The following is a 23838-nucleotide window of genomic DNA, read 5'->3' as shown; positions in this document are numbered from 1 at the left end:
AAGGTGTCTTCTCCCTTTCTTGCCTGCTCCCTATGAGCAGCATTCGGTGGGACCCAGTGAAGGAGTCCCTCAAACTAGTCACCTGCGCTATCCCTTTCTGTGCTCATTGGTCACAAGTGTCCTGTCATTCAGTGCCAGGTCTGGCTAGGATGGGTTCCATTTAATTTTTCGTCTGCAATTCAAACCTAGTGGGAAAGACTTCTGCAGTATGCAAAAACAGAAATGAGAACTCCACTTTACAAATTTTAAAAATCCTAATTTCACCCCCCATCTTAGAGAATATATTTAAAAAATAGACCCTTCATGACCAATGTATGTTACACTATATATAGTATTTTGGGGTGCTTTGATCCTATTAGAATTATGCAGTGTCAACTACAGTGACAACATAAAAATACACAATATAAAATCTATTCACTTATAAAAGCAGCAGAATGCCAAGATAAAAGAAAACATGTTTTTAATTTGTCTAATTATGATGATTAAGATGGCAGTATGTAATAATAATTTTTATTTTACAGGAAAAGAAATAGAGGTACCATCAGTGTAAAGAACACAGGGTAAAAATGGTCTGTTGATGAAATTTTAACCCCTATATTAGAGCCCTAGACTCTATGTTATCAGCCAATGTTCACTTTTTTTAGAGAAGTGTGTGACATGTTAATATTGCAGATAATAACAGACCTTGGTTGAAATTGCACTTCTCAGGTTATTAAATATACAGAGATCTGAGCTTACGTAAGACACAAGCTCTGTTTCTTTCTGCTTCTCTTTCAACTCTCTTAGTACTCACTCAGTGACTGGATTTGGATGAATCTGGATGCACAACAGCCATTTTTTGAAGAAATGATAACAGAAATCACCGTAAAATAGCTATAGTAGCAGAGAGTTAAAGTTTTAGGTGACTAGTGTTTCTAATTAATAAGGTATTTATTTTCTTTTTGCTCTAAATGAATTTTTAAGCCCAATTATCTTCCTATGGAACAGTGTGTATTAGTAAAACAAATTGTTATATTTTTGCAAAGCATCAGTCTTCTAACTATAACCGGTGGGTTGTTTTGAAAAGTTTTGCAGTATTAATATTAGTACTCAAAGGGAAATCTTAGTTAAAGAAGTTTTATTATAGGGTGAGGTATATACCTCAACAGAATAGTATTTTCCTAAGTGTGCAAGAAAATCTAACTTTAATCTTTTGTTTTTCTATATATGTGGAATACCTATGGAATTTATATCTTGTATGTGATATTTATCTTTGAAAGCTACTATTTTATAAAAATATACAGTTCTACATTTTTAAATATCTAACATCCCTGTAAATGTAAATATAAAGCAAATATATTAAGTGGTTGAAAGCAAATCTATTACTATTGATTAGCCATCCTAAGAACTATGTTTTATATTTACATGGTTTCTCATATACACATTTGATTTGTAGCATTCTTATCATGTTTCATATTCAGTTTCAGCTCCTACCCAGTAATGGTTATGTTATGCTCACATGAAAATTTGCATGCCTCGTGGATCTCTGTCACCCATTATGATACACATATTCTCAATAACTACTTGTTCACTGGACTAAGTGCTATTGTCTTTTATTTTTCTTTACTACTTGTAGTAGAAACACATAGATATGGAGACGTTTTCAAAGTGTTATCAGAAATATTTACTAGAGATTGCAAAGCCCACTGAAACAATCATATTGCATAGTATTCCTGAAAATGTATTGACACATAATCAATTGGGTACTACACACAAACAATGCACACCCACAATACGAGGGCCCAAGTACAACAACTATAATGTTATATTATTATCTGCATTTTATGCTTTAGTTCCTAAACAGTTCATGAGGTCCTTGATGACTGAAAAGATGCTTAAGATGTCAGTGAAAATAAAGACAAAGCCTTGTCCTTTTGAAGTGATGAGAATGCTTCCATCAGGGTAAGATAGCTCAGTAATCCCCGAGAATTTAGGGAAGACAAATAATCAGAGAGGAGGACAGAGGGCCTCCCTAAGGGTCAGGATGATTTCCAAAATCCTTCATGAAGGACACAGTTCTGATTGGTTTGGCAACAATATGAAAGGGGAAAATAAAATGGCTGCAGACAAAAAGGCTGAAGGAAGATGGCAATTCAAGATCTGTTTTAAATGGGAGAGAAAATTCGAGGGTGTATAGGGTGAGGTAAGGACCAATCCACAAGTACTTGTGACGTCCCCCTTGTCACATTTTAAACAGCCTTGCTCTTCAAGGAGGCCATCTTTCATGCTGCACGTAACAGAACATGGACACATAATGCATCTGGAAGGTTCTGACTGGCACATTATGGTGTGACTGATGGATTTAGAATCCAGGTCTCATGCTGTGTATGGGAAGAATTGCTGGAAAGAAGCTAGAAGGTATGAAAATGAACCAATATACAAACCATTGGCATTTAGCATCTTCCCCGTGCATTTGGCAACAAATAGTCAGGAACACTCGACTTTCACTATTTTACAAATAAAAGCTGAGGAGCTACCAGCCAATGCCCGAGATCACACAACTAGCTCAATGGGGTGGCCAGGATGTTTGGGGGTTCCAGGCTGGGAATGTTTGGGCTTAATTGGTTCTGGGGGTGAAAATTAGTTGTAACTCACAGTGCAGCAAGATTTAGTACTTTCTTGACATCTGAAATGGAGTCTGTGCACTGGGGGATGACCAAACATTTAAGTCGTCGCCCGCTATTAACTCTCTGGGCAAGGAAACACGCGTCTCCATTTATACTGAATGTCTTGGCGCTCAAGCAGAGGCAGTGCTGGGGCATGTGTTTCTCTGTGTCTGTGGCAGGAGGCCACACGCCATGCCTAGGTGCACGTTAACATGACATAAATGTTAATGTCCTGTTCTAAAACCAAAGCCTGCTGGAGAGAGGAAATACCACCCCCGCCGTGACCAGCCTGGTGTTTGGATACTGCAGTCTATATTTTGACTCCAGAGTGTGATGACTAGGTAACTTTTCACAAGGATTTCATTTTTTCCTTGTCAAGCCACATTATTTTAAGGGTGACAATAACTTGGCAGCAAATGAGCTGAAACCATCAAGGTGATAAATGAGTTACTGGGAGTGGGAGGCACCGGCCTGGCCTCTGACTTGCAGGACCACACACCTCTGTCCCTCTTCCACTTTCTCCGAAGAACAATGTGTCATAGATCTCTCCTCTCCGCCCCTCCCCCAAGACTCCTTCTCTGCTGGCCTCCTGCTTCTTAGAGCAATAGTAGACGACCAACCATGAACACTTGACTTTGGAAAATATACTGGATTGCAGAGAGTTTAAGAAGGAGAAGACAGAGCTGATATTTTCCTCTGTCTCTGTTAGCCAGGATCTGATTTATAAAACTACCTTGGAGACAACTTCTCACCAGGTTTATTTTCTCTGTCAGCCGGGACCATCTGTGAAGTGCTGCCGCCTATGGCCAGCTCAGTGGTCAATCTGAGCTCTTGAGTTGAAACCTAAGAGTTATGTCCAGAAAGGCCTGGGGAGCCAGGATGCTGGGTTTTCTGCCAAGAAAGATGATTTTCTGTGCAATTTTAAAGAATGTGGTAGGGGATAAGGGAAGGCTATGCATATATATAAAGCCCTGAGCTTTCTGTGTGCTGCAACTACTTTTGTCTCCACCCGTTATTGACACCTTCACACTCTTCACATGTGCTACCTTTATTATTCCACCTCTGCAATGGGAAGGTAGAGGCACCAGGGGAATGTATGAATCATACACACAGCAGCTCATCAGACCTCTAAGTGATATATATATATCTATCAGTCAGGATTTGAACGGTAAGCTGTTGTGCTCTGAAGTCTCTTTCTATGCCTTTCCCTTCATTCTTTGCCCAGGTTTTACTCAAGATAACCCTCAGGACCGTAGGGTATACTGGGGACATGGGTGTTCATCATGGATTCTCCTTGGCTAAGAAAATGTTCAAGAACAGAAGTCCATAGTGGGAAATAATGTCAAGTGCATTGGCAGAGCCTCACAGAGAGCCCTGAGCTTTCTGTGTGCTGTGATTACTCTTTTTCTTTTTTCTTTTATTAGATATTTTCTTTATTTACATGTCATACTTCCCAGTTTCCACTCCAAAAAATTAACACAAAACCCAACAGGAACAAACCCCTGTTCCCTCCCCTGTACCCCTGCTAGCCACCCTACCCTCTCCTGCTTACTGTCTCCACCCATTATTTACATCTTCATACTCTTCACATGTGCTACCTTTATTATTCCGCCTCTGCAATGGGAAGGTAGAGGCACCAGGGGAATGTATGAATCATACACACAGCAGTTCATCAGACCTCTAAGTGATAAGTTTGTTCCTGCCTAATAGGCAAAGTGCATGTGCAGTTACATCAAAGGGGCACAGGCCAGCTACCTTTGATGTGATTGTGAGGTGGCCTCCTCCAAGGACAGTTGCCAAAGAGACAGAGCTTCAGTGTCGAGAAAGCTAATAAGTCTACCCCAGTGCCTTCTATTAGCTTTTAGTTTTATAACGTATGAAAGTCAAGATGAGCAGGTGTAGGCTAAGGTGTAAGCCCACTTCCAAGAATGGACTCAGTACAATGATCTGTTTCCATTGTCTAGCATGTTCACTAGACTTCAGGGAGCCAGAAAGCCTGGTTTCAGTATTATTCTTGTCTTATTCTAGGACATACATACCCAATGAATGGAAAATTAATCAGCTATGGGTGAAATGCATGATTCTTTCATCTTGAGCCTTTGTTTTGTTATTAAGGAAGCATATTAACTGTGGTCACACTAGACTGTTGTGCAGAGTCAAAGGTATATTATTTTCCTTTTTGTCACAGGCACTGTGCATACTGTAATTTCCAACAACATATAATGAATGAGCTATCTCTAGTGAATTTATTGTGAAATTAGAACTCTAAATCAATTTCCATCTATTTTTACCTTCTAAACTCTAGACTCAATGATTAACCATCACCCTGATAGCTCAGTGTTGTTTTAAATATTTATTACATTATATTTATTTATTCTGTTGGCTAGAGGGTTTGTGTACAATACAGTGGGGAGCAGAGGAAAATTCAGAAGAGTCATTTCTCCTTCCACTGTGTGATGAATATATATGTACCTACCATCTATTTTTAAATCTATCTATCTATAGTCTCTCTATCATCTATCTATCTAATATGTACTGGTGATGTGATAGAGCACATGCTTAAAATGGATGGAGTCCTGGGTTCAGTCTCCCAGTTCCCCCACACAAGCACACATACATATTTCCAGAATACCTCTAAAAAGTCTATCTCAACTCTTGTTTTCAGTCTCCTGGTAGATTGCCATTTCTTTTTACTACACACTAGCATGGTACATTTCTGCTCTCAATAGAGGAAGAGGTCATTTTGATATGCATTTCATATGATAAATATCTTGCTCAAATTCTTATGTCTGATTTCTCTTCTCCTGCCTACCTCTCCATGTATGCATTTCTTCCATGTATGCTCCCACTGTGAGCCTCTTACTCATTTTTTTCTCATAACCTCCATTTGCTTTCTTGCTGTCATTATGAGATTGTTGTAGTTATAACTAAAATACATGAGAGAATTACCTAAGAGCTATAAGATTTATTTTGGCTCACTGTTTCTGAGAGGTCAAGTACATGGTTATTTGGTATGAGCACTTCAGTAGAACATCATGTAAGTGGGAATGTGGGGTGGCGTGAGGTAGGGATATAGGTGCTTCACTACATGGCATATAGCAGAAAGAGAGGAGGGATGGGAGAAAGAGAGAGAGAGAGAGAGAGAGAGAGAGAGAGAGAGAGAGAGAGAGAGAGAGAGACTACACTACCACTGACCAGGCACTAACATTCCAAGGCAGAGTCTCTGGGACCTACTTTATCTAGCAAAGCAGCAAGTCCTGAAGCTTTTGCCATCTCTCAAAATACTGCCACCAACTGGAGACAAAGTACTCAGTGCAGGAGCTTGTAGGGAACACTCACTTCTCATGTACTTCTGAGTGACTGTCTTGCATATACTATTTCCTGTTCGAATCTTCTAGATATTTACATTTAGTCTCATTTCTCTTTGAGAAATTTTGAATATCTCTTTGAATATTACCCCCACTATATAATCTCTTGATGATTTGAAGAACCCATTCCACAGAATCTCCATGCTTTCTCTTGTCGTTTGCAGCTTTGTTTTCCTTCATGACACTTGGCATTACCCAGTGCTAAATCTTTTATTTTCTCATTTAGTTTTGCATGTTTACTTCCAAGAGGATGGATACTCCAGGACTTGTTCAATTACTGGCACAGTTATTTACATTCAAAATATAATCACAGTACATTCTCAACATAAGTATGTGATGGCTTCATGAATAAAAAGGTTTTGGTTTAACAATTTATGATGTGTCTATATAACCACACATACACTCACACACAGTATAAATATTTAACTTTTTCTGTAGGAATGTTATCACACATGTGTACCTGTGTCATGTGCACTGTGTGTACATTCTTGTTCTCATGTGCATAGATGTACATATGGAGTGTGAAAGTCAGATGTTAATGTCGGGTGTCTTCTTTCCTAGACCTCTATTATTTTTACTAAACATGTGACTCTTGATGAATCCAGAGCTTGCCAGTTTGACTCAGCTAGTTACCCAGTTAACCACCTTGCTCTGGATAGGTGTCCCGTCTCCATTTCCTGTGCAGTGACATTATAGACAGGCCATCCTACCCATCCAGCTGCTTTCTCAGAACCCGCAATCTTATCACAGGTCTACAAACTTGTGCTGCAAGTATTTTCTGTACTGAGTCATCTCTTCAGTACCTTGAAGAAATATTTTTAAAATAATATGCATGCTTAAAGAAACTGAAATGCAGTAAGGAGGATTCTTCTCTTTAATAAAAATAAATTTGTTACTGGAAGTATTAGTTGGAAATAGAATGTAACCCAGTTTTCCTTACTGTGTGTTTTATATTTTATCTTAATGTTTGTATTAAATTGTATTAAATTAAATATTAAATTTTGTATAAAATTAAATTAATTTTGTATTAATTTTTGTATTGAATTAATAGTTAATAATTAATTCTGCTATGCCACACAAGATTATTATTGCTGTCATAGAACTCCATACCTAAAGCAAATTGGGGAGGAAAGGGTTTATTCAGCTTATAGTTCCACAATGTAATCTATCACTGAAGGAAGTCAGTCAAATGGGGCAGGAACCTGAAGGCAGGGAAGGATGCAGAGGCCATGGAAGAATGCTGCTTACTGGTTTTCTCATTATGGCTTGCTCAACCTGTGCTTTTATAGAACCCAGGACCACCAGCCCAGGGATGGTACTACACACAATGAGTTGAGCACCTCTACAACAACTACTAATTTAAAATTTTCTCTACAGGTTTGCCAATAGCTGATATTATGGAGTTATTTTGTTAATTGAGGTTTTCTCCTCTCTGATAATTTTAGTTTGTGCCAAGTTGACATAAAATTACCCAGCATAATGGACATGCCCTTGAATCCAAATGATAGAGTTAACAAGTAGTTAAAGATCATAATTAGAGTTTTACATGTTCTCAGTATGATATTTATTAATGTTTCTGATTTACGTGACTATTTTAGAGTAATGGTAATTACTCTCTAAATAAAATAATAAAAATAATAAACACATATATAACACAATATTATAAAATAAACACACACATATATATACATGTATATATATTTATATATATATATATAAAATGGCAGTGTGTGATCTGATGATTTGGAATGACTGGCAGCTATGATTAATTCAAGTTTCTGTGTTCAAGGCACATTGAAAATGAAAATGATCTCCCAAACAACAAAAAATATTGTTACCTACAATTCCTGTTTTTCATGTTTCTTGCCAGATATGATGGCACAATTTATCTTTTTTTTTTTTTGCAATTTGCTGTCTGCATGTAGTACTGTTTTTAATCTTCCTTCATAAATAATTATATGGAATACCTTCATTTTCTAGAAGGTATCTAGTTGCCTACAATATATAGGTGTTGGGATTTTTTCTCCTGGGATCATATTGATAGGTTCAATAGTCTATTACAGTTACCTTAATGCTTATGTATGCTCCTTATCCAGAGGTATAAATGCCTGCAAAAGATCCATCTGTACAAGGTAGAACATTCAGCCAAATGATATGTGCATTTCAAACTTCAAAACCAATTTAAACTCTATCTCTGTATGAATGCATTTGATTCATAACAAAGTGAATTGTCTGCATTGGCAGGAAGGGATGTGAATTGCAACATTTCTGATGCATTCTGGTGGGAAGGAAAAATGGGACAGCCATTTTGGAGGACAGTTCAGCAGTACGCTGCAGATAAAATATGCTCTTACTATTTCCAATCAACAATCTCACTATTTTGAATCTACTTAAATAACTTGAGACCTGAATGTCCGCACAAAACCTCTACAAAGGTGTTCATAACAGCTTTAATCACAACTGCTAAAACTTGTGTACAGTCAAGATACTCTTTGGATGAGTCTCTGATGGGTAGTATATATGAAATAATATTCAACACTAAAAATAAACAGAATGACCAAATCATGATAAGTTGTAGCAGAAAATGGTTTTGCTGAATAATTTAGGTTACATAGTATGCAAGTCCAACCAGAAGAGGGAAAAATCTGTATAGGAAGTAAAATATGGGTGAGCACATTGAGTTTGAGTAGAAGAAGAAATTAAAAGGCAGATCACAAAGAATTTGTTAAGGCCACAAGGCTATTGTGTGTGAAAGTGTAACGATTACCATATGCCACGATAATGTATAGTTTTCCACACTCACAGTGGACATAATAACATCATAACTGTCTTTTGTTGGAGAGTGTGGTCTATCTGGGTGATGAAGAATTCTCAGTGAAGGTTGATTGATTGAACTAAATGTGCCATGGTAGTGGAGAATGTCTGAAGAATAAGGCTGGTCTTGTGTGGGGCAAACAGACACAGAGACCTTTTTATATTCTCTACTTAATATTTGTGTAAAAGTATAGCTTCCCTAAAAATTAAAATTAACTAATAAAGTGAAAGGAGTATTTCATATTAATTACATAAAAGCAATATCCATGTATGAATCTATGGGAGCATTTTGATTCAATAAGCATTGTGAGTTCCTTCCAAGTTTTATTCATGGTTGTGGATAGCAAGAGATTTTTCATCTGATAGGTTTTTAAGTCTTTGGTGAGGATAGGGGAAAACTTAAAGAATAATGACAACTGAAGTTTTTCTATAATAATTATAGATTAGTCCTAACTGGGAAAAGCTGTGAAGGGAAGAAAACCTACTTCTCCTTGCCTCATCCTGTTCTGGCTTGCTGTGAATTCATAGCATCAAGGCTAACATACAAAGAATCCGACCCCTTCGTTTATTTGTTTTGTCTTCTCTTCAATGCTGCACCTGTGACCTCAAAGCTCTTCATGACTAACTTTGGCCACTGGAGAAGCCGAACTGACTTACCCTGACCTTTCACAACCTACCTTGAGGCTAAACCCAAGTCTGGGGGAACAGACACTGGTGTGCTCAGGGGCCCAGTTCAGCTGTGTTTATTGAGAGAGGGTCTCAAGGGCGTCTTTTTGCCTTGCAGCCTTCTCTCTGCGTGCTTTAATTTTTACGACACTTAGAGTCATTAATGCATTTCTTGCTTTTTCTGTAATGTATCATTTAAAATATCACATATCTTAATGTCTGATGAGAGGAAGTAATTTTGCATGAGCAGTTTCCTTAGAGTAAGAGTGGCAAGCAGAGCACAATCAGTCACCAGTATTTACCAAGTGTATTTGGTGAGGACAGCAGCCTCCATCAGAGTGGACACACTGCCTTGTGATCACACACATCTGGAGGTAACGGCAGAAAACTCCTTGGTTGGCTTCCATGTCTACCACTTATTCATAAGTCATAGTCTTCAGTGCTGTATGTCTCTAGTCTTTATTGCTGTCTGTTCATTGTTTTCTATCCCATCTGTCTACAATCTTCAGTGTTGTCTACCCATAGTCCTCAGTGCTGTCTGTCCAGCTTTCCAAGCTGTTTAATTGTTACAATGAGGAAATTGTTGCTTGTCTTCCATATTAATTTCTGTAAATGAACATATTAGTCTAGTGCTGTGTGGTCTTCAACTCATGTCATATAGTAGCCATCCTACAAGGCACTTTAGAAAGTAGGCTGTAAACCTGTCTTGAGCAGAACATGAGCCATCAACTTGGACCCACAGTATAACCATTTGTTTTGCTGCTCCTAGACAGCCCTTCCTCAGAATCTCTCTTCAAGCCAAAGTTAGTCCTTTGCAACTGATTTATGATATGTGGAGTGGAATGGACCTACTGAAACTTGAAGAAGAAGAAGGAGGAGGAGGAGGAAGAGGAGGAGGAAGAGGAGCAGGGAGGGGCTGGGGGAGAAGAGGAGAGAAGAAAAGAAAAGAAAAGAAAAGAAAAGAAAAGAAAAGAAAAGGAAAGGAAAGAAAAGAAAAGAGAAAGTCAAAGTCTCTGAACTGGAGAGAGGACTTAGGGGATAAGAGCACCAGCTGCTCTTCCAGAAGGTACAGGTTTAACTCCTAGTACCTACATCATAGTTCACAACCATCTGTAGCTTCCATTTTAGTGCATCAGACATTCTCTTCTGAACTCTGTGGGCACCAAGTATGAAGTAGTACACAGACATATGTACAGGCAAACCACTTATTTACCCATAAAATAAAAATAAATTTCAATTTCAAAGACCCATTTTAAATCAGTTCAAACATCCTGTGCTGGGCTTGAGTATGGACATTTTTAAGTTTTGTTTGTTTGTTTTGACCTCCCTGCAGGTGTTATGGTAGAAAAAGTTTTGATTGAGTAGACCAGAGCATTGGGGGAAATAAAACTTTTAAACATGATAGTTGGGATGATTTCCTCAATCATGTTTTAAATATAGTTGAAATTTGGAAATAATGTTAAAATATGTAGAAGGACAGACACTAGTTCTAACAGTCTGGAAGTGGTCATGTGCTCATCAAAGAAGGCCTTTGGGTTCCAAACGGACTCTATAAATTGGCTCCATATGCTTAAAACGGTTGTCAGAAACAGAAAAACCAACCCCCCCCACAGTAACACATACACACCCACACCCAGAGAGAGAGAGAGAGACAGACAGACAGACAGATAGGTACTCTTACACACAGACATATACACATATACATACATACATACACACACAAACACATGCACACAGACACAGACACACACATACACACACACATACACACACACACACATGCTCATGCCAATTCATATAACAGAAATGCTCTGGTCTAGAGCCATCTTCTGGTATGCTTCATACAGGACTCACTTCTGTATGGCTATCTGCTTCCTATACTGGTGGGCTCCATGGTATTGAGTGATAATGTGTCACTGTGAGTGCCAAAGCTGGAAAAGGACAACCGTTCCTCTCCCCAAAAGTCCAAATATTTCTTCCCAGCTAGCAACAGATTTGGCTTTTCCCTCTCTGATCATGGTGTACTGGTGCATAGAATTTGTTGACTGGCCTGGGCCAATCAGAATATATTGAAGGAAAGCTAGCCCTTTCTTCTTTTTATAGAGGAGGAAATTGGTGCAGAGAGGTTTATGGCTTGCCAAGGTCACAAAGCTTGTGAGAATGAGTCTGGAATCTGAACCTTGGCACATGATTTCTGGTCCACCTTATTAACCACTTAGCCATCTTAAAATTTCTGCCTAAGCAGAGCTTTTGTTTGTCCATGGTTTCTTCTTACTAGTAAATGCAGCCCTCTTACAACTCCAGTGCACCTGTGGCCCTCATGACTTACTTTACAATTTTATATTATGGTACCTGCTGCCAACTCGCTAATGGCCTCTTTCCTGTTTCAGATTTCTGATTGAGAGAATGCATTGACCAGCACCCAGGCTGTTAGAGCAGGATTAACATGTCATATCTCATCAAGGCTCTACCTGCTACAGTAGGTCTAGCTTTTTGTCAACTGAAGGTTGCTCATCACTTGCAGACACTGCCTCCCACCACTCCTCCCAGATGGAACTTAGTGTAGGGCTACTTCCTTTGGAAATACACATCCGGGTTGGTTGTGTACTGGGAAGTTCATTGTGGCAGGTCTGAAATGTGTAGCAGATTTGATCCAATCACAGACTAAACAGGAGGCTAAACAGAAGAAAAGCTTCAATCCATGGACCCATTTGGGGCCATAACAAGGCCCTTGAAGGTAAACAAGACAAATTAGATAAAGGGGATAAACAAAATTCATGCTGACTCAAAGGCTGCTGTGCCAAATATTGTGACTGGCCATTTCTCTACACAGGGGGCACATACTGAGGAGCACTGAATCCCCAAGGATATATTCACTGATGTCCATATATCTAGAGCTGAATGTGAGGAATGAAGAAACCTACCATGTACAGAGTAGCTACTGCTATGGACCAGAAGTAGGGTTTAAATCAGTAATAACTTTCCTCAATCTAAATTCATAAATAGTCTGTAGCAGTTTACCTGATGTTAGCAAGGAATTTACGGCAACTTGCATCTATGGTCAGCCAGGTTCATTGAGGATGGACACTATGAAAGGCTTGATTTTAAGGCTAAGAATGGTAGGAAATGCAGCTGAGGTAGAAGGGGGATGTGTAAGAGGAAGGAAGAGATGAAGCTTTATGTCAGAGTCTAAGTCTAAAAGCTAAGAAAAAATAGATTTGAGAATGGAGCTTTAGATACCAGTGTAGCTCCATGACAGTATGAGTTAGGCCATAGGGAATGTTTTCCAGAGATTGCCTTTTAGGGGAGGTCTGTATCAATAGTTGCAGGGTCAGGCAATGCCAAAGACAGCATGATGCAATGCTTGACTTACCACAGTGGATCTAAATGTGTCAGAGTATGTAGACATTAATCCTGACTTCCTGAAGCAGCTTTTTTCTCAAACTTATTGAGACTATTTACATGAATGCACAGTAACTCATACATAGATTCTATTCTCCAAGCATAGATGGATGTATTTTGTCTTGTTCACACATCTGCATTCTCATCATTAATAATTTTATCCCAGTATATTTAAAATCTGAGAATAAAGGGCACGTGTGTATCATTTTTGAAAACTCAACATGCAACAAAGCAGACAGCAGCCAATCAGTAATTAACAAAGAGGTAATTAAGTGTCACATCTCATTAAGTTGTCAGTGGAAAGTTTTGAAGGCTATAGATAAGTATTTGGAGTGGTTCGTTCTGTGAAGCTGTTTCTGCCTTGGCTATCATTTTAGATATGGGACAGGAAAAGCATTTTTCTTGTCTGTTACTGATTCCTATTTTGTGTTGCTTATTAGATTTCCATCTTTGGCTAAACAAGTTTTCTTCTCAAAAATTTAGTTGTTTTTTTTTTTTTTCTCCAAGTACAGTACCTAATTCAAGACTTAGTGAGATAATACCCATATATGTATGATTAGGGCAGAGATGGGCATGCCAAAAGTTTTCTGTAAATGCCACATCCTTTCTTGTCCTTCTAAGAATTAGCCAGCCAGCTACTTCTGTAGATAGTCAGTTCATGTGTAGGCTCATTGGTAGGAGGAAAAGGACAACATATGAGTTACTACAGCAATGACTCAATTTGGGGCATAGAGACAATTGGACTGATCTACAAGCAGGCTCATTGCCTCTTAATCCTCCCAACTGCCTATTTTTAGTTAATGGAGCAATGTGAACATCAATTTTATCCTCACTTTACACAGAGAAAACTGGATGCTTAAGATGTTGAGTAAGTTACCTTAGGCACGTGGCAGCAAGCAGAAAGAATAGGACTCGTACATGACTATGTTGAAGATAAATTCCCAACTGCATATATTTTTTACTGGAGATGAATAGGTGGGAGACTCTGAGGACCAAGCAGATCTGGAGGTCTCTCAAGAATTTCCCAAGATCTCAAGTAGCAAAACTGCAGGCAATAACAGAGGAAAAGAACTTCAGGACTTAGGTGCTACATGACTCATTTTGTTGGGATGTTCTGCCCTCTGCTGGTAGATTTTAATGTTTCTAAATTCAAGCACTTAAACAGCTGATTCTAGACTTTCAAATTTAGGACTCCTTGGTGCTAACTAAATTATTTCAAATGAAAATACTTTATATGTAATTCATTTACAAACATGTGACTATTTGTCACTATTTTTATAGGTGTTTATTTGTATACACATATTGTGCATATATGTGAGCATACTTGTCTATATGTTCTTCACAAAGCTGTAAAGCCCAACACAATGCCTGTCACATGCAGGAAGTGAATACATAGTGAACAAGTGAGCAATTTACTGGAAGTGCACACATAGGGAGAGCACAGAGGCAAACTGTTACTGTGGAGATAGTTTTGTGTCCTGCTGTAAATAGCACTGTACAGAACCATGCCTTTCAAGATGCTGAGGATATGCCCCAGACTGAATCTTTTTGATAAGTCAGAGATTTTCTCCAGCTTCAGTGAATGGTCAGGAATAGAATGACTTTGGATTTTCTTTGAAATGCTTCAATACACTGTAGACTTGGGAGTTATGAGAAAAAATATCATATCCTTGTTTTTAATAGCTAAATAGTGTTGTGTTGTGTAAATGAAGCACATTTTCTCCTTATCCATTCTTCAGTTGAGGGACATTATTTGATTTGTTTTCAGTTTCTGGCTATTACAAATAATGCTGCTATGACTGTAGTTGAGCAAGTGTCCTTGTGGTATGGTGAAGCATCTTTTGAGTATATACTCAGGAGCAGTATAGCTGGGTCTTGAGGTAGAACTATTCCCAATATTCTAAGATTGATTTCCAGAGTGGTTGTACAAGTTGGCACTCCCACGAGCTGTGGAGGAATGTTTCTGTTGTTCCACATCCCTGCCAGCATGAAACATGCAGGCAAACAAATGGAACTAGAAAATACCATCCTGAGCAAGGTAACCCAGGACCACAAGGACATGCATGGCATGTACTCACTTATAAGTGGATATTTTCCATAAAGTACAGGATACCCAGCCTATAAACCACAGACCCAAATAAGCTAAACAACACTGAGGGTCCAAGTGAGGATGTTTGAATGTCACTCAGAACAGGAGATAAAGTGGTCATCAGAGGCAAATGAAGGGAATCAACTTGTTGGAAGAGGATATGGGGAGGGAAATGATGAAAGGATCAGATGTAGGTAGAGACAGGGAAAGACAGGTGGAAGAGTGAACAGAAATTGGAGGTGACAGGCAGAGGACTCGGAGAGGGATCTCTAGAACTTGCCAGAGACCTGTGCTGGGGGAGCCTTCAGGAAGCCTATGAAGGTGACTCTAGCTTAGAATCCTGGCAGTGGGGGATAGAGAACTTCAAGTGGATACATCCACTTAAGTAGCCAGGTAGGACTCCCAGTGGAGGAATAAGGACACCAACTCTCCCACAAAACCTTCAGTCCAGAATTTGCCCTGCCTACAAGTTCAGGGACAAACATGGAACAGAGACTGGAATGACCAACTGAAGACCATCCCATGGGCAAGAACCAGTCCACGGCACTATTTATGATACTGTTATGCTTGCAGATAGGAGCCTAGCATAAATGTTTTCTGAAAGGTTCCTTATAGCAGCTGACTGAAACAGATGCAAAGACACACAGCCAAATGTTAAATGGAGCTCAGGGAATCTTATGAAAGACTTAGGAATAGAATTGAGGGATATGAAGGAGATAGGGATTTCACAAGAAGACAAGCAAAGTCAATTAACCTGGACCCTTTGGAGGCTCTCACTGACTGACCACCAACATAAGAGCATACATGGTCTGGACCTAGGACCCCCCACACAGATGTAGCAGAAGTTCAGCTGGGTCTTTACATAGGTACCATAACAATTGGAGCAGGAGTTGTCTCTGACTCTGTTGCTTGCCTCAATCCAATTCCTGGATCCAACACAGTTGTGTTGCCTTGTCTGGCTTCAGTAGAAGAGGATTACCTAGTTCTGTAGTGACTTGAGTGCTAGAATGGGTTGGTATCCAGGGGGGAATCTCACCCTTATCAGAGGAGAAAGGGGTCTGGGTGCGAGAAGGTTGTGTGAAGGGGAACTGAAAGGATAGGGAGGGAGTAATCAGGATAATAAGTGAATAATAATAAATATAAATAAACAAATAAATAAATGAATGAATAAAGGGAAAAAGAATACATTTATTCCTGTTGTTTTGCCTCTGACCTCTAAAGTGCTTTCTTTCTGATCCTCTGAAGACTGAGTGCACACCGAAGAGTAGTGAAGAGGGCTGAACTGACCTCTATTGGGATTATCTTCTACCATAACTGACTAATTCCTATGATAATGGCATTAGTGCATTCCTGAACTCAGAACTTTATGACTCCCTTTTCTCAACATTACTTCCATGAAGAATTTTCAACATATACATTTTGGAAAGGCACTGAAACCATGAGATATTTAATGTGAGCCTGTTAGACTCAGATTTGGTATATAAATATCATTCCATACATGCCTCCAGGAAACCCCAGTATATAGAGCTTTCTCCAATATCTTCAGATGAAGGAAAACTGAGAATCAAAAGGAAGCTTATTCACCTGGCAGTTGTAGTGCACACCTTTAATCCCAGCACTTGGGAGGCAGAGGCAGGCGAATTTCTGAGTTCGAGGCCAGCCTAGTCTACAGAGTGAGTTCCAGGACAGCAAAGACTATACAGAAAAACCTTGTCTGGAAAAACCAAAAGGAAGCTTGTAGACTCAAGCTTTGATGGTCACCTTTGTGCCAGGAGCTGAGAGCTCAGGACTCTGCTCAGAGGCAGAAGTCAAACCAGGTGGAGGCTGAGTCTGTTGGCTTCTGCAACTTAATGAAAATTTTTGTGAAAATGCAATGTTATATTCAGTATGATGAGGAATGGAGATGCTACTGCTTGTTCATAGAATACAGTTTGGTAACAAGAGTCTAAATTGCCCTTAAGTGCATAGAATGGCTTCTACCAAAGTGTTGGTGCTTGGTGTGTCTTGGATGTATGCATGCATGGATGAATGGTGAGAATAATCAAACACTGATCACTTTTCTGCAATTATAATTAAATTATGAGATGAAAATCTATAACTTCTGTTGAGCCTAAAGTAGGGCTAGTTAGCAAACAACAGCATTTATTTATTTTTATTTTTTATTTTTTGAGACAAGGTTTCTCTGTAAACAGACTAGCCCTGACTGTCCTGGAACTCACTCTGTAGACTAGGCTGGCCTCGAACTCAGAAATCCACCTGCCTCTGCTTCCCAAGTGCTGGGATTAAAGGCGTGCTCCACCACTGCCCAGCTGACAACAGCATTTCTTATCTCCCCCTAGATAGTCAAGTTGTAATCTTTTATCTTCCTCTTCTCATTTATAAGTATATTTAGGTTAAGAAGAGAGCTTCGTTTGGTCAAGATAGTTAAAGAGAGAATTTTTGAGTGCTACTGAAAACTTGACATTTTGAGATGTATACTTTTCTTACCACCATACTTCCTTTCCCCCTTTCTCTTCCTTTCTTTCCTTTTAACAGCAGACTTAAGGCAGCCCTGGGCTGCAGTGGCTCCCATCCTTTCCTGCTCTCTGTCTCTCAGTTTGAGAAGATCCACTCTCCTCAGGGCAGCTGACTGTATGTGACAACACACCTCCAATCCACCTTATCCCAAGAACACCCCAAAGATTAAGGGGTGAGTGTAGAATGGATTCTGAGATTCTTCCCACTGCAGTACCAACTCTCCCACTATTTCAGGCTAGTGTATATGCATTTATCCTAGGGATCTGAAAATGTGTGAGGCCATGCAGGTGAGCTGACTTAATGACTGTTTTATCACCCTCCAGTCATTGCTCCCGAGCCTGCCTGGTTAGCACTTTACTGCACATGGCTTGTAACTAATGAGATCATCCCAAAGCTCAGTGGAGCATCACCCAAGGCTCAGTGCTCCATCCCCTCTAGAGACAGCTGGAAAGTGCTGGGGGAAGGGAACTAGGGCATTGCCAGGAGCCAAGGCAACTGCTCAGCTGAATTTTTGAGATTGTTTCATAGCATTTGATTTTTAAGAAGAAAATAGCTAAAATGTAGGAAAATATCTCAGTGGCATAGTGAAATTACTTTCCCTAAATTTAAATTTTATTGAAGAATACAGGTATGTGTGTATATTTGTGTGTGTGTGTGTGTGTGTGTGTGTGCGTGAGAGAGAGAGAGAGAGAGAGAGAGAGAGAGAGAGAGAGACATAGAGAGACAGAGATATGTGTGTTATAAATTGAATTCAGTGTAAATATCCACATGGTAATGTATGTTTATTATACATACATTCATGTGTGCTTCTAATGGTAGCTTAGATAAAACCTGTACTGACTAATTTCTTTAAATCACGCTTGATAGTGATGGCATGTGAGTTGACCATTTCCACGATATAGTCCAATGTGGTTGATCTTTTTGAGCAGCCATGACAAAGTAAGGGACTTCACATTCAGGCAATTATAATTTTTAATAAATTAAAATAAAACATTGCATATAGAATACTATATATACATATCATATATAGTATGTAATTTAAATACATGTAGTATATTTATGGTTTCCTATACTATTGTATGTTGCTGGACTTATAATGGTTCATCTTCATAGTCAATCAGCCAGACTTGGAATCAATAAGGAGACACCTACCTGGCTGATTCTGTGAGAACATTTCTAGAGGGGTTTAACTGAGGAAAGAGGATCAATCTTGAAAATGTGTGATACCACAGGCTAGGGACTGAGCATGGCAAGAAAGGATAGTGGAAAAAGTCAGTTCCGCTTCTAGAGTATGGAAGTCTGAGAATGTACTTACCCTGTAGAAGGGAGCCACTCCCGTCACCATGCTTCCTTACCATCAGCAGACAATCTCAAACTGGGAGCCAACATAATCTTGTTCCCTTTAATTGATTCTTGCCAGGCAAATGCCTGCAGCAATGAGAAGAGTGATCAGTACAAGGCCTTGGTGACAAATTAGAGTGGTAATAATGCTATTATTCCAACTATCGAGGCCATTGTCGTACAGGAATCTTGAAAAGGAAAGAAAAATACACAGCTTTCCCAATCTCACCATTCTAATGGGAGGGTTGAATTTTAGTCTCGGTTTATTTTTCATTGTGTACATATTTATAGTTAGCATATATCGACTGTGTATTCACTGTGTCCTGATTGTTTTCAGTTACCATAATAGTCTCATATAATTCCTTATGTATATTCACTATTTCATAGCTTTGTAGTGATCCACCAAGTGAATGAAAATGGTTTCTTAGCCTACCATGGTGCGTTCCCCTTAGCAGTTAATACATTTTGAAGGTAGAGATTAAAATAATGACAAATGTTTTCTCAGCTCCCAATGCACAATTTAAACATCAGTGTGTTTTCCATAGAGTTCAGAATCAGCTTAGCCGTTATGGCAAGGAAGTGGGGAAGTGTCAGCTGTTCACTGAGTCAAGTTTGCTCAGTCAGTCATGCCCATTGTCAATGTCTATCACATCAGACTTTTTATTCCCCCACAAAATGCTAGAGAAGGAACCCAAGCCCTTAATAATGGTAGGTGATCACCCTACTAATGAGTTCCACTCCAGCCTCTAATTCAGGCCTATTTAGCTATCCTTAAAACTCTCTGATGAGTTTTCCAACACAACTATTAATCTTGAAGGAACATACATATCACATCATAGGGTCATTTTTTTCTCTGTTTTATGTAAGCCTCTCATTATGCTCTGATTCTTAGAAATTGTACAAAACTGTCTAAATACCAAAGCAAACAAGAGGTTTTACCAGGCAGTTGTGTCCAGGGGATTGTGTAATCATGACACAGTAGGACTTGCTGCAGTTTAAGGGTCTGTCCAGGAGGCACCCTCTCTTGGTCCTTTGAAGATTTGTGTGTGTGTGTGTGTGTGTGTGTGTGTGTGTGTGTGTGTGTGTGTGTGTGCTGAGATCCATGTTACATTTCCATAGTTATCATTTAGTTTTCGCTGGCCACTTCCAGCTGAAGTCCTGTCCCTTTTCATCCTAGGCTGGGTTTTCATTTAATAACACAGGTTTTTCTGGTGGTTTGAGGGAGAAAGAACCTCATGGGCTGTGAGAAAGCGCAGGCAAGCCCCAGTGATTTGGCTCTGGAAGCAATATCTATGTAATTAAATAATTAGATTGTTTATAGTGGTAAGGCACTTTGGAATGTAAGGCTCAGTGATAGTGATGAAGGGCACTTGCTTTCTTTCCAGAGTACCTGAGTTCTGTACCTAGCACCATTGTCAGGTGGCTTACAACTGCTCATGAGTATACACACATACACATACACACACACACACACACACACACACACACTAAATAAATAAATAAATAAATAAATAAATAAATAAATAAGTATGACAGGATGAGAAATGAAAACCACTCTGCCATATTTCCATAATCACAGGACAGCACATGTCACTAAGTCTATAGACCAGTGTGTATAGACCAACGTCATGGTTGTTGTCTCAACACATAAGCTCTGGGCTACCGCTCCAACCCCATGCCTGTCTTCTTATGATGAATATCATGGAATCCTCCCTAAAACTGCAAACAATTCCCAATAAAGTATTTTCTTTTCATAAGAGGTACTTTGGTTATGGGCGTCTCTTCATAGTACTAGAATAGTAAAGAAGACAGACATTATTTATTATTACTTGTTCATATTCAACATTACTTTGTCAAAGCAAAGCTTTACAGTATGTATGTATGTATGTATGTATGTATGTATCTATCTATCTATCTATCTATCTATCTATCTATCTATATATCTATCTATCTATTTCTCTACAATCTTCGCTGATTGTATATAAGTGACCAAGTGCATGCAAGAGCTTAAGGAGAGCAGAAGAGAGTATTGGAGTCCCTGAAACAAGGTTATAAGCTGTTGTAAGCTGCCATGAGCATACTGGGAATGAAGCCTAGGTCTTTTGTGAATGCAGTACTTGTTTAAGTTACTTGCTTAAGTGTCTTTCTAGTCCCACTCCAAGGTATACAGAGAATGTATGTCTCAAATGGCTTCTAGTAAGTTGAATGCCTTTATCAAACTCTGGGAAAACCCACAGAAATTCAGTGACATGTGTGCAGAGATCTCTGGGTTCTTGTGTTCTTTCTTTGTTCTCGCTTATACTCCTGCGTTACTTATAGTTAGAAGGGGCCACATGACCATCTCTGGCCAATAGACTGATAGATCAGGTGATTCGAAAGCACAGCATGTGCCCTCTACTTCTCCTTGGTGTTGCAACAATGTGGGTCAGAAAGAAAAAAACAAAATGTTTGAACACATATCAAATTGTGTCACAAATGATTACATCATTGAGATTTCAGGGTGTCTCCGCTGCAATTGTGAGATTTTGTACAGCTCCACAGGGAAAAAAGTTGAAATGATTAAATAGTTTGGGCTCAAAAAGCACCTGCACATTTCTCCATTATTTCATTGATCATACCAGCAAACTAAGTACATCCAAGGTCATTGCTCAGTTACTTAATCATCCCATTTTATAAGGTGATAGGGTGAGTTTTCAATGATGCTATTAATTATCTTCTGCTGCTTTTAGGGTATTTTAGTTCTGATGTGGTCATCTTAATAGGCAGTCATACCCTAAATAACTTAGCATGGAGTTGTGTCTCTCCCTACCATGACCTCATAAAAGTAAGAATATGGATATATCCATAAATGGGAAACTGAGAATTTTTCTTAAAATATATATTGCCTTCCTTTTAGAATGGCAGTTTACTATTTATCTCCTTATAAAACCAATAGCCTTGAGATATTGAGGCAGTAGGGCACAGGGCAAAGGAAGTCAGAAGCTATAGCTAAATCTCGCCTCTGCAATTCCTGCTGCAAGAGTTTTTGCAGGATCCCCACTTTCTTTATCCCCCAAATTAGAAAAGGAGGGGACCTTTTATTAGGTCACTGTGAAATTGCAATATGTAAAACCGCTGATGGAGTTTGACATTTCATTCATAAAAAAAAATAAAGATTTATTTTCTCAATAGACATGAGCTACGACTTCTGTTAGGAGAGATACAACCTTGCTTGGGCTAAAGAAATGAAAAACAAAAACAAACAAACAAAAAAACTCTCCAGTCTGATCATTCTATGACACAGGGCCACCAGGTGGCACAATTGAGTCAGCTTCATCTCTCAGACCAGTCAGTTCTTTTTTTATATATATTTGCATTTTCTTATTTATTTATATTATTTTCTTTATTTACATGTTATACAATATCTCCTTTCCCAGTTTCCCCTCCGAAAAAAAGAAAAAATAAAATAAAATAACAAAAACAACAACAAAAAAAACCCTGTTTCCTTCCCCCTCCCCCTACTCACCAACCTACCCTCTCCTGCTTCCTGGCCCTGGCACACATACACACACACACACACACACACACACACACACACAAACATGTATATATATGTATACATATACATATATACATACATATATTTCCCCATTAAGGTGAAATTTGGTTGGTATGAGTATTAGTTTGGTTTCTGTTGCCATGATAAATACAATAACAAAAAGCAACTTGGGGAAGAAAGAATTTATTTGTCTTGTAGGTTACAGTCCATTATGGATGACAGCCAAGCCAGGAACACAAGGCAGACAGTTAAGCAGAAACCATGAAGAGACACTGGTTACAAGCTAGGTCTCCGTAGCTTGCTCAGTTTGGTTTTCATTCATTCCAAGACCACATGCTCAGAGAGTGGCACTACCCACAGTACACCATATCCGTCATTAATCAAGAAGATGCCCCATAAACTTGCCTACTGGATAATATAATAGAGGCAGTCCCTAAATGTGGTCTTTTTTGAGATGACTCTAGATTGTAAGAAGTTGACAAAAAACTAACCAGTACAGTATGACAGGTACTATGGAGGAAATGAAAGGAAGACTCACTCCCCTTGTGGATGGGGCAGTTATTACTGAGAACTAGGCATGCCCAGTCTTCTATCCTTGCTTATCTATCCATCCTTATTTTCTTATTTCTTCATGTGCCTGTATTAACATAAGATGTTTTCCAGATGAGGTTGCTGAGAAACACATCTACTGTCAAACTATAAAAGCAACGAGAATTGTAAGCAAGTCCCATTTTCTCTCATGGTGCCCTATGGGTAGGGGCATATTGGGAGATAGAGCTCTGGGAACTGTGGCCAGGACCTCCACTCATCTTCACATCACAGCTGCTTGGCCATGAACGACCTGGGTTTATGGGTGATCTTTGGCTGCTTTTGCCAGCATGGCTCCTTCCCTCCTCTCTGAAGTTCTCAGCAATCATGCCAACTTCTGAAAGCTGATGCTACATTTTTCTTCATTTTTGGGATTATAATTTAATTGCAACATTCCTTTATTCCCTTTTCTCTCACTGAGCCCTCCATAGATCCCTCCCCACATTCCTATATATCCATGGCCCCATTTTTCCATGTTATTGCAAGCATATGTTATTTAGTACCATGCTAAATATAACCTGTTGAATCCATAAAACTTTACTTGTTTGTATGTTTTCAGGTCAGACCATTTAGTCCTGGACAACAATTATGATACTCTTCCCTAGGTGAGGACTGCTTCTCTTCCTCCCAGATTTACTCAGCCTCCTCTGGTTCTTCGTATAGCACTGAGGCCTTGTGAACTTTTCCTGATCAAGTTCGGCGTAGACATTGGTACCATCCTTGTTCAGGGCATGTTTGAATGTTCATGTGGGTGGAATTGTGTCTCCTAGGAACAAGAAACTGTACCCACAATGAGTATATTTCTGGTACCTCCCTTTCTATAGTCTGCTTTAAGACCCATCTTTCACTCGTTGCTGCTTTTAGTTGAGT

Source organism: Mastomys coucha, unplaced genomic scaffold, assembly GCF_008632895.1.
Source record: "Mastomys coucha isolate ucsf_1 unplaced genomic scaffold, UCSF_Mcou_1 pScaffold22, whole genome shotgun sequence".
NCBI lineage: Eukaryota > Metazoa > Chordata > Mammalia > Rodentia > Muridae > Mastomys > Mastomys coucha.
Note: the sequence above shows the minus strand (reverse complement) of the source record.